Source organism: Squalius cephalus, assembly GCF_949319135.1.
Source record: "Squalius cephalus genome assembly, chromosome: 21".
Taxonomy (NCBI): Eukaryota; Metazoa; Chordata; class Actinopteri; order Cypriniformes; family Leuciscidae; genus Squalius; species Squalius cephalus.
The window spans coordinates 10,764,714-10,775,382 of NC_137142.1; the positions used below are offsets into that span (position 1 = coordinate 10,764,714).

A 10,669-nucleotide genomic window follows, 5' to 3' on the forward strand; every position below is an offset into this window, starting at 1 on the left:
ACTTCTCGCCTACTCTTTTGTGAATACTGATGTTTCAAACATACTACTCCTTTCACGTACTGTTTTCTCCTACTATATAGTAGGTAAGTACACTGTTAGACTTTTCTGTAATTTCTACAGTTATTTACTTTAAATCCCCCAGTATTATACTGCTATTTCTCTTTACAGTAAATAACTGTGATTCCCATTGCATCATGGGAATTTTCTGTGACGTCTAACACCACATACAGAGACTTACTGTATTTTTTAAATTTGCTGTATACTACTGTATTTGACGTAACTGCCTCTCTGGCTGGCACCATTCCACCGTGCTTTTTATTTCCTAATTTTTGCCTTACACCGCGTGTCTACAACGCTATAATAGCCAGAGGCTGTCAATATTGGACACATTGAGCGACCGGACCTTTAAATGCAAACCTGTTTGTCCCTTGTCAGAAATAGCGCGAGCGCTTGGACTCGTATCGGACTACGTCAGAAATATAACGGCCACGGCGCATCACTACACTGTCTGGGATTTGTCGTGTCGCGTCAGAGCATCCAGTGTAGGTAATGAGGTCTGTCTTTTGTTGGATCGCGACGTTCGTGTCTGGCCCGGGGAAGAGACGGAATTCACTTCACCGAGAGAGAGATCAGCAAGCAAGGTAAAAAAAAAAAAAAAAACATTCTGTGTGTGTTGACAGGATTGTGCCCAGTTTAACCTATGTTATAACGTTAACGTTAGCCTAACGTTACTCGTCGTCAACATGGCGGTAACGAACTTTACCATGGTAAACTGAGCTAACGTTTCATTTTACACACTTTGTTAGATTATTGAATTGTCGAGTTAAAATATGCCAACGAGCAACGCGTTTACATTAACAATAAATGTGAATAAACTAATGTGAAATTCTGTTTATAGCCTAATGTTGGCCTACTGATGAGAACCTTTATAGTTTTAGCATTAGTTTGCAAACTATACCATATTATAGTTTTTTTTTTTAATGGAATTTAATATTTACTTCCATTTTTGTGTTTAAAGGCAACTGCAACAAAGCGCCAATTCGCGCCAGTGACTTCTAGCAAGATTCCAGAGGTAAGTTAGGCCAGCCCATTTGTGATATATTTTGAGATAAGTTTGCTGAAATGATTAGCATACGCTATGTGAAAATTGCTTTTGAGCCACTGGTGCAGACTAGGTAGCTTACAATATCTTATAAAATCTCTATAAAATTGGCTAACTTTATATCAAATAAGTGACCTTTGCATTATGTCTAACTTTATTACACAGCAAATGAACCAATCAGAAGATGGACCATTGTCTTAGTTCAGTCTCACCAGATTAAATGTATCCAGGTAAGCACTGCAGTAAAACTCTCACTAATTCATTCATACCAAATCTAGCATTCTAAACAACTTAAGTTTATATTTTTTGCATTATTTTGATATTTTATTAGCCAGAAGACTCTACCATTGCAGTCCCACCTGACTAGGAAGGTCCTAATATCAGTGCACAGGTGGGTTAACTACTGTAGGAAGGAGAACGATCATCACACAGTGATTTCTTGCATGTATCTTAATGTGTATTTGTCTCAAACAGGTACTCCTTCACTGCAGACAAGCTGAAATGGGCTAAAATCATCGATTTCAGTCGTTCTTTCTATGGATCTCAGCATTTTTGGACAGAATTTAGGATTTGTAAGTATTAAAATTTAATCTGGCATAATTTAATTTAGTTCTTATGTATGCTATTTATTGACAAAAGCTGTTTACAAATATATATTCTTAAGTTTTTGTGAAAATAATAAGAAAAATTAACAAAAAAGGAGGTTAAAAATAATGTGACACTAATATTTTCTCTCTCTCTCTCTCTCTCTCTCTCTCTCTCTCTCTCTCTCTCTCTCTCTCTCTCTCTCTCTCATATAGTTTTGGAACCGGGATCTCCTCTGAAGGACTGAGTACATTTGTGTTTGTGGGCACGCATGCAGACCAGGGAACACTATGATGTTGTCAATCAAGTTCTGAACAGGAACCAATCTTTGGAGAAGTTCATTTATTCACAAAGGTGGACAAAAACATTGTGTTGGCTTTTTAAAGATTATTATGATGATTTTTACTCCTATGCTGTAGAAAAGATGGAGTAGACAGTCAGACATTGATAATAATAAGAAATATTTCTTGAGCATCAAAGAGACTTCTTTCAAAAACAGTAAGACACTTAAATACTTCTTTTGGCCACCAGTGTACATGAATCCAACACATTTTTGGAAATAAGTTAAATTATTTTTAAGGTGGGGTTATGTGTCTTGTATTGTGAAAAGAACTGTGTTTTGTCCTGTTTTGGACATTTCCTTTTTGAATGCTTAAAAATGTATTTATATTCTGCAGTTTTATGAAAGTAATGGTTGATATTTCATTATAATACTTGTATAAGCTAAACAACCAATGACTCTACATTCATTTAGTCAAATGCTAATGTTTTGTTTATGGTTTTATGTATGTTTTCAAAAATGTTTGCAGAGAAGGACAGCACATAATGTGTTAATTTAACACGTTTACACATCTTTGTGCTAACCTCTCTGACATATTTACTTTGTTAAAATCATTAACACAATGAATGAGTTAAAATTAACACAACAAATGTTGTCTCTAAACTCACCCATTAATGTGCAAAAATTTCACACATCATTTCCAGCATTGGCATGTTTATTTTGTGATATATATGAAATGTTTTAAATAAAAAAATGGTATTTTGTGATAACTTTGTCTAATTGGTTTGTATGAAAGTAGTACTTATGTAGGATAAAAATAAAATTAATCATATATCAAAATTATCAAATCTTATTTATATTTAGTACAAATAAAAATAATTACAGTAGTGTACTGATTAGCTTCGTTTTTACAGTAATGCACTGTACTGATTAGCTTCGTTTTTACAGTAATGCACTGTATTACACAAAACTGAAATACGGTTTGGTACTGTAACTCTTAATTACAGTAACTTACTGGCAACAGTGTTGCCAGTAAGTTACTGTAAAAAACCCTTGAAAAGTCTAACAGTGCAGGCATATTCGAACGCACTATCCAGGTAATTCTCGCCTATCTTTTATGAATACTAAGGATTCGTACATACTTTTTCGCTCGCCTACTGCTTTTCCCCTACTATATAGTAGGGAATGCAGTTTCGAACACAGCCTACAAACAGGCAGGGGGCGGAGGAAGACAGAACTGAACTAATTGACAGATTAACCAACCACAGACAAGAACAGAAATCAAAACAAACTGACATTGTGACAGGTGTAAAGCTTTGATGTGAATAATTGGGGTCTCTTTTCAATCTTAACCAAACATGAGGGTTACAGTTTTTTACAATTGCTAGGACCCAATTTTTCAAAACTCTTCACACAGTTCTTTTTACCAACTTTCAGCTTGGCACAAAATTTACAAAAACTACCAAAACCCTTCATATATGTCTCAAATCAACTCATTCTTTCATAACACAAGCAAAAGTTTTCACCCAAAAGAGACACTTTGTCACTTATAAAACAATGACCTAAAAACACTGACAAAGGGTAGCATTACACAATGATTTATTTTGTAAAAATTTCTTTACAAAAAAATAATTACACTCTTTATTTTTTAGAATTCACTGCAGTATGTTACATGGCCCATGTGTGCATTACAGTACAAAATCATTCCTAAGTTTTCCCTTTTGTATAGAAATGAAATCGAAAGACTAACACCTATGTAGATGTTTAATCTAATTCTTTTCTGTTTTGCTTTTTAGACGTTCTTATGCTTTTTTATATTTATAATATATTTCAATATGGCATTACTGTAGAAATGCAGCAAATTGATATCTTATTCAGTTTGTATTGCCTGAGTGAGAAACTAATTAATGTATTTTGAAAGTAGCAGTTTGTATTTTACTAAATGAAAAGAGAAAATAGACTCTGGGATAGGGAATTTTGTCAGGACATCAGGGGCCTGTACCATGAAGGTAGCTGAACAAACTCGGGGTTACAGGATAAGTTTTGAGTTGACAAAACCAAACCGATGCAATCAGGCTTTATTGGTACCATGATGCAGCTCATCAACTTTCTCTGTCAACTCAGGCTTTGATCCTCAAGCTATGATTACTCCACGCGCGCGTGCACATAAAAGAGTGACGTCGACACTGAACAACCAATCGCGGGTCGCGATTTTTCCGCGGATGAGCAAGAGATAATCATTCATAATTACGATGAATTTAAATATGTATTTCAAGCTCGAAACAATACGGTCTCTGCTGCCAAAGCAAGAGAAGACTGTTGGAGAAAGATTGCTGATTGTTAATGTGTAAGTTAAACAAATACGTTCTATATTTATGTAAAATTATGTATGTATGTGTAGCCTATACGTGTAATATAGCCTATAGCCTATTTTCATAATATATAAATATGTGCATGTAGCCTACCGGTACTAAGAAAAATTAATATTCATTGATTTTTAGATGCAACCCCAACTCCAAATGTTCTTGGCAGCAGATAAAGACAAAATATAAAAAATATAATTCAAAGTGGTGAGTATTTACCACAACCTTTTATTATTTTTGTGAACATTTTATCACAAACACTTGTTTGCAGAAAACAGAAATAAAGAATTAAATTCAGAAAACCAGAATACACTGTGGCAGAGTAGTTGGCTCTGAGTAGGCAATAAGGGACGGACGATTATGGATGGGATTACAGGTGCTACAATCTGACCCTGGTGCTGGCTCCTCTAAGCAAGTAACACTGGGTACGTGTGCAATACATTACTACTTTTTTAAGTTTTAAATATGGCTGACTGTATGTTCTGCAGTAGAGGGAAATACAGTGTCCCTGTTGAAGCCAGCACACACACAGTCTCCCACACAGAGGTCAGTATGCAGCAGACAGAACACCAAACATAACCTGCTTTACAACAGTTATGCTTTACATTGGCCTATTTTTATTTATTAGGGTGGAGGAAATGATGAAGACACTCTGTGTGTTCTCAGACAGTTGCTGATGTGAATGCACTGGGCTTTTTATTATGGAAAACATTTGAATGTGTGGCATAAAGGGACTGGCCCTTACACATCTCTTTTATTGTAGGATTTTTCACAACCTGCCCCAGAAACTGAAGCCTCTACCTCAATGGGCTTCAGAAGAAATGTGTAAGGATTTAAAACCCTTGACATAAATTACAGTCAGTCCTGTGTTTGTAGGAAGTCAAGGAACTTTTTGTGATTTTGATGAGCCTCCAGAAAACTTGTAATGATCATGTTTGTGGTGGAATTATGTTTCAGGTGGAAACAGACTCAGTCAGGGCCCTGTACAAAAGGAGACTCGAACTAGACTGCACACTAAAGGAGCTGACTGTGAGCTGAGGAGGCTCCAAACAAAATCAAACAGCTGGATAAAACTGATCTCAGTATGTATATATATATTAGTATAACTTATTTAACCAAGTAACACTTTAGTATGAATATTTATTAATGCAACTTTCTCTTGCTCTCTTTCTCCCTCCCATCCCACAAAACCAATAAAACTTTTATTAAGTGTAATATTGTATGGTGATTGCATCTACGTCTGCACCAGCTGGGTGGTCAAGTGTGATCGGGTCAGTGTCATCGGGGAGAAGCTGGTTTTGTGGTGTTTCTCGCTCCTTTCTACTGGTGGCTATATTGTGCAGAATGGCACATGCAGCCACTATCTGTGATGCCCGCTCTGGTGACTCTTAAGGGCCGAACACCATTGAAACGTGCATTTAGGATGCCAAAGGTCATCTCTATCTTCACTCTGGTTTTACTGACGGCCACATTGAAGCGGTGCTGTGGCCCTGTCTGAGGGTCATGATAGGGGGTTATTGTGTAGGTTTTTCTAGCTCAGTTCAAATTAACAGTGTTTTGTATTGTACCAAATTTAACTTGCTTTCCTCAAAGTGCTGACACAACACAGACTCACGGAAAATTCGTGAGACAAGCACTGGAGCCAGGCCATTTGGCATCCAAACTTGATCATATATGTTCATGACCACAAGTCATCTGCAGACGAAATGTTTAGTAAATCATTGTTATATCTGTTAATGTTACTATTAATTTAAAGATTCATCTCACAGAAAATAATCATCTCACATATTCACATCATCTCTACCTGAATATTATGGCTGTGATAGGACTTCCTATTAACATAATCTGCCTCATGTTCCCCTAGAGCAGTGGAGATTGGAGCAATAGACTGCATACATGCAATGACTTGGGAATCCTATCAAAAGATTAACAGAAGAAGAATAAAAAAAAAAATTTCAAAATAATTCTTAACATGTATTATATTGTATACACTTGTGAAATTTGCTTAAAAAAAAAAATCAATATATCTTACTGGCAATTTTATAAAAGCCCTCTTTTATGGACATGCATGTCAATAAATGTCCGGGGAGCACTATTAATGAAACTTTTCATGTACTCCTGCAGAGCGAGGACCACCTTACCAAACCATTCGTTTGACAAACCGTGTTTTCCCATAGCTTCTGTGCGTCACCCACCGTGCAAGAATGTACCACTTGCAAAAAAAAAAAAAAAAAAAACGCAACGCAATATTTGCGGAACAGTAAGTGCATGAATTCGACGTGTTAAATTCTTTATGTGCGGCTCAAGAGGTTCTCAAAGATAAGACATTCCTTCCGCGGAAAATCTGTATCTTTCATACAAGTAACTTTTAGGAAAGGCAAGGGGATTTTGTCTGGCTAAAAATTCTTTCTCTACGAAGTGCTCGTCAAACAATTTGCGCTGAGATGTCCACCGGATTTGGAAGAAAAGGTGAAGTCATTGCAACAGACACTTGGAATAAGTTACGTCACCTATATGTTTCTTTGCTCTCAGCTGATTGGTCAAACTTCAGTCTGAGATCTTGAATCCAGAACATAGCCTGCCCCGGAGCAGGTTAGCCGTGCAGCGTAAGATACCATGGCAACGAACACAGATTAAAGCCGAGCTACTTTCATAGTACCTAAAACCCAGGGTTGGCGGAAACTAAGCTGAAACATAGCTGGCTAGCCACCTAATCCGGCTTCATGGTACAGGCCCCTGGGACAGAGAGTGTGGAAAACATGGCTCAGGCAGACAGAGAGATGATGATGATGATGGTGTGTGTGTGTGTGTGTGTGTGTGTGTATTCTGTCCCTCTATGTTCTATAGTATTGTATTAGTTCGCTGGTGCATTTCTTTATTTTCCCACTTGGGGTCAGTATCTCCTTTAGTGTTTGTTTTGGGTTCTTCTTCATGGATTATAACGCGTGTTCTACTCGGCGCTCTGTTGTGATGTGCTGACGCAGCAGGAAAAAAGTTTGTTACACGCAGTGAGAAAATGTTCGGAGGTCAGGTGTTGACATGCTTCACTCTTCTCAGTCCCCTTTTCTTTGGGAAGCTTTGACATGCCATAATCTGTAAGTTATTAGATGATAATTTTGTTATTCTAAATGTTTAGTTTTTTTTCTGGTACTTAAGAGGTCATTTTAACTCTTTCAAGCAAAAAGGTTGTTTGTGATCTAAGTCAAGCTAATGTTGCTAGCTTCTGTTTAGTATGTGGTTGTACAATATCTTATAAGTCAATGTGAACACTGCTTTTACTCAACTTAGGTCGTCAGGTTGTATATACAGGTTGTCAAAAGTAAAACAAGTAGCTTTTGTTTTACTGTGTAGCTTTGATTAAGGCTTGCTGAGTTCATGTTCTACTAAATCTAGAGGAAAAGAGTCGACCTGTTATATTCTTACTGATATGTTGAATAGTATTTTGAATTGCCTGTGAATCTGTGCACTGAAACTGCAATTAACTGCAGTATATTCTGCAACCACATGGTGGCAAACTGAATCATTTAAAGATGTAATGTTGTGATTCTTATATCTTGAACTCTGATCACTTCCAGCATTTAAATTCACAACAATGAGTTTTGGTTTGTTAAATAATGTATTTTTAATGAAATTCGCTTGTATGTTCACAGTTTTACAATCAAAAAGAGAGGTCTTCAGTAAAGACACTAAGAGGAAAACTGTGTCCTGTTATTCCTGGAACCACCTTCTCTTACTGTTTAGCTCGCTGCATAGGCTGAGTAGCCACACACTCAACCGAGGGCAGAAGAGTAAAAAGATTATCTACCTATCAAGCACCCAAGATGTCTCAGCCTGAAGCTACACCGCCTATGTCCCAGATGGTGGCCCGGTCGGAGTGCTACTCACGTTCTTCACGCCGTTCGTCCACCAGCCAAGCTGCAGCACGAGCCCGAGCAGACGCAGAAGCTGCCCGCACCAGAGCACAGTATGCCAAACGCCAGATCGACATGGAGGTTGAGAAGGCGCGCATCGAGGCAACGCTCTGAAAAAGGAGGGTGAGGCTGAAGCAGCGCTTGCTGCAGCTCATGTCCTGGAAGCGGCAGCTGACGAGGAGCACCACGCTATCGACCTCACTGAGCAAGGCATCTCCCCTAGGACGCCTCCTTCCATCAGACGTGCTCGAGACTATGTGAATGCTCACTTCACCAACTTCAGTTCGCAAGTGAAAGAAGAAGAAAAGCCTGACACAGGACAACTGGTCAGTCATAACGACTCTCACTACCTACAACAGAGCCAAACACCAGTCCCTTCCTCTCCAGGTGAACATCTCACTGATTTTGTAGACAGGGAGCAGCTGAAGTCCCCTCCTACACACATAAAAATGGACATTTCACCCCAGCCTAGACCTTCAGCGACTCCACAGACTGAACTGTCGCATCTAGCAGCCTACCTAGCACGCCGTGATCTGCTGACAACGGGATTCAAGGTTTTCGACAACCGTCCTGAGTCCTACTTGTCCTGGAAGTCCATCTTCTGCAACGCCATAGAAGGCCTCAACCTCAAGCCCAGCGAAGAGCTTGACCTTCTAACCAAGTGGCTCAGCGGGGAGTCACTTCAACATGCTCTGAGGATCAGGGCGGTCCATGTGAACAACCCACAAGCAGGCCTCCAACGTTTGTGGCAGCGTCTAGACAAGAGTTACGGCTCTCCAGAGGTCGTCGAAGCGTCACTCTTCCAACGCTTACAGACTTTTCCAAAGATATCCAATAAAGACGCTCACCTGCTGCAGGAGCTTGCAGATCTTCTGCTAGAGTTAGAGTATGCACAAAGTGAAAGTTATCTGCCAGGCCTTAGCTTTCTCGACACCCCAAGGGGGATAAACCCGATAGTTGAAAAGCTCCCTTACGGACTCCAGGAGTCATGGGTGAAACAAGGGACAAAATACAAAAGAGACAATGGTGCAGTTTACCCACCTTTCTCATATTTTGTTCAGTTTGTAAATGACTATGCTGAAATGAAAACAGACCCTAGCTTTATGTTACAAAGTTCGAACATAGTAGCTCCACGAGTTGACAAAACACTAGTAAAACCAACCAGATACAGAGTTCCTGTTGCAGTGAACAAAACAGATATCAGTCAAACAAACAGCACAGCTCAAACATCCGTTCTCAATCCGGACAAGCAATGTCCTATTCACCACAAGCCCCATTCACTCGCTAAATGCAGGGGATTTAGGTCAAAAACACTGGACGAAAGAAAAGGTATCCTCAAAGAACACGCTATTTGTTATTGTTATTGTTATTTGTTATTTGTTATTGTATTTGTTGTTCTTCCACAAGTCACAGAGCTAAAGACTGTAAAGCCATTATCCAATGCTCAGAATGTAATAGTGATGTGCACGTGTCCGCCATGCATGCTGGTCCACCTCCGTGGACACCTAAAGACTCTAACCCTCTGCCTCAGAGCCACGGCGGGGAGTCCGATTCCCCAAGCACTGTAACTACAACCAGTTGCACAGAAGTGTGTGGCCAAGGCCTCAAAGGTAAATCCTGCTCTAAGATTTGCTTAGTTAACGTGTATCCCCGCACGTCCCCTGAAAAGAAAAGGAGGACGTACGCCATGTTAGATGACCAAAGCAATTCATCCTTAGCCAGGTCTGCCTTCTTTGACATGTTTAATGTAAAAGGTACCATACTCCCATACACCATGAAAACATGCGCTGGTTTATCAGAGACTGGAGGGCGCAGAGCTAGTGACTTTGTTATTGAGGATGTAAATGGAAAAGTGTCCATGCTGCTGCCCATACTAACAGAATGTGATCAGATTCCAGATAACAGGGATGAGATTCCCACCTATGAGGCTGCGTCGGCTCACCCTCATCTACAGACAATCGCTTCGCAGATTCCTCCTCTGGACCCATCAGCAGACATCCTTCTCCTCTTGGGCAGGGACATCATCCAAGCTCACAAGGTCCGCAGTCAGGTGAATGGTCCAAACAGTGCGCCTTAAGCTCAACACCTTGATCTGGGATGGGTAGTTATAGGTGATGTCTGCCTCTCAGGTGCCCACAAACCCACAGTGAACTCTTTTAAGACAAACATTCTTGACAACGGCCTCCCTACCTTCCTCAGGCCCTGTGAAAACAAAATCTATATCAAAGACAAATACACAGAAAGCTGTCATACACTTAAGACACAAGCTGAATTGGGCAGACACATTTTCCAGCAAACAGCAGATGATGAAAAAGTGGCACTTTCAGCAGAAGATGCTTTGTTCTTGGACATTATGCACAAAGATTTTGCAAAAGATGATGTGAATAATTGGGTAGCTCCACTCCCATTCCGCACCCCCAGGCAGCGT

General features: G+C 39.5%; 1 long non-coding RNA gene across 4 annotated transcripts; it reads left to right on the top strand.

Annotated features, from left to right (window-relative positions):
* Window positions 1–398: 398 nt before the first annotated feature.
* LOC307149408 lies at window positions 399–2,731 on the top strand. 4 transcript variants are annotated; one of them, XR_013819557.1, is made up of 6 exons: window positions 399–767; window positions 1,019–1,072; window positions 1,268–1,332; window positions 1,434–1,493; window positions 1,577–1,674; window positions 1,903–2,731. It is a non-coding gene; the product is annotated as an uncharacterized lncRNA (long non-coding RNA). The 4 variants fall into 4 exon arrangements; XR_013819558.1 differs by having other exon boundaries at window positions 399–641; XR_013819559.1 differs by having other exon boundaries at window positions 1,434–1,473; window positions 1,903–2,147.
* The last annotated feature ends 7,938 nt before the right edge of the window (window positions 2,732–10,669 follow it).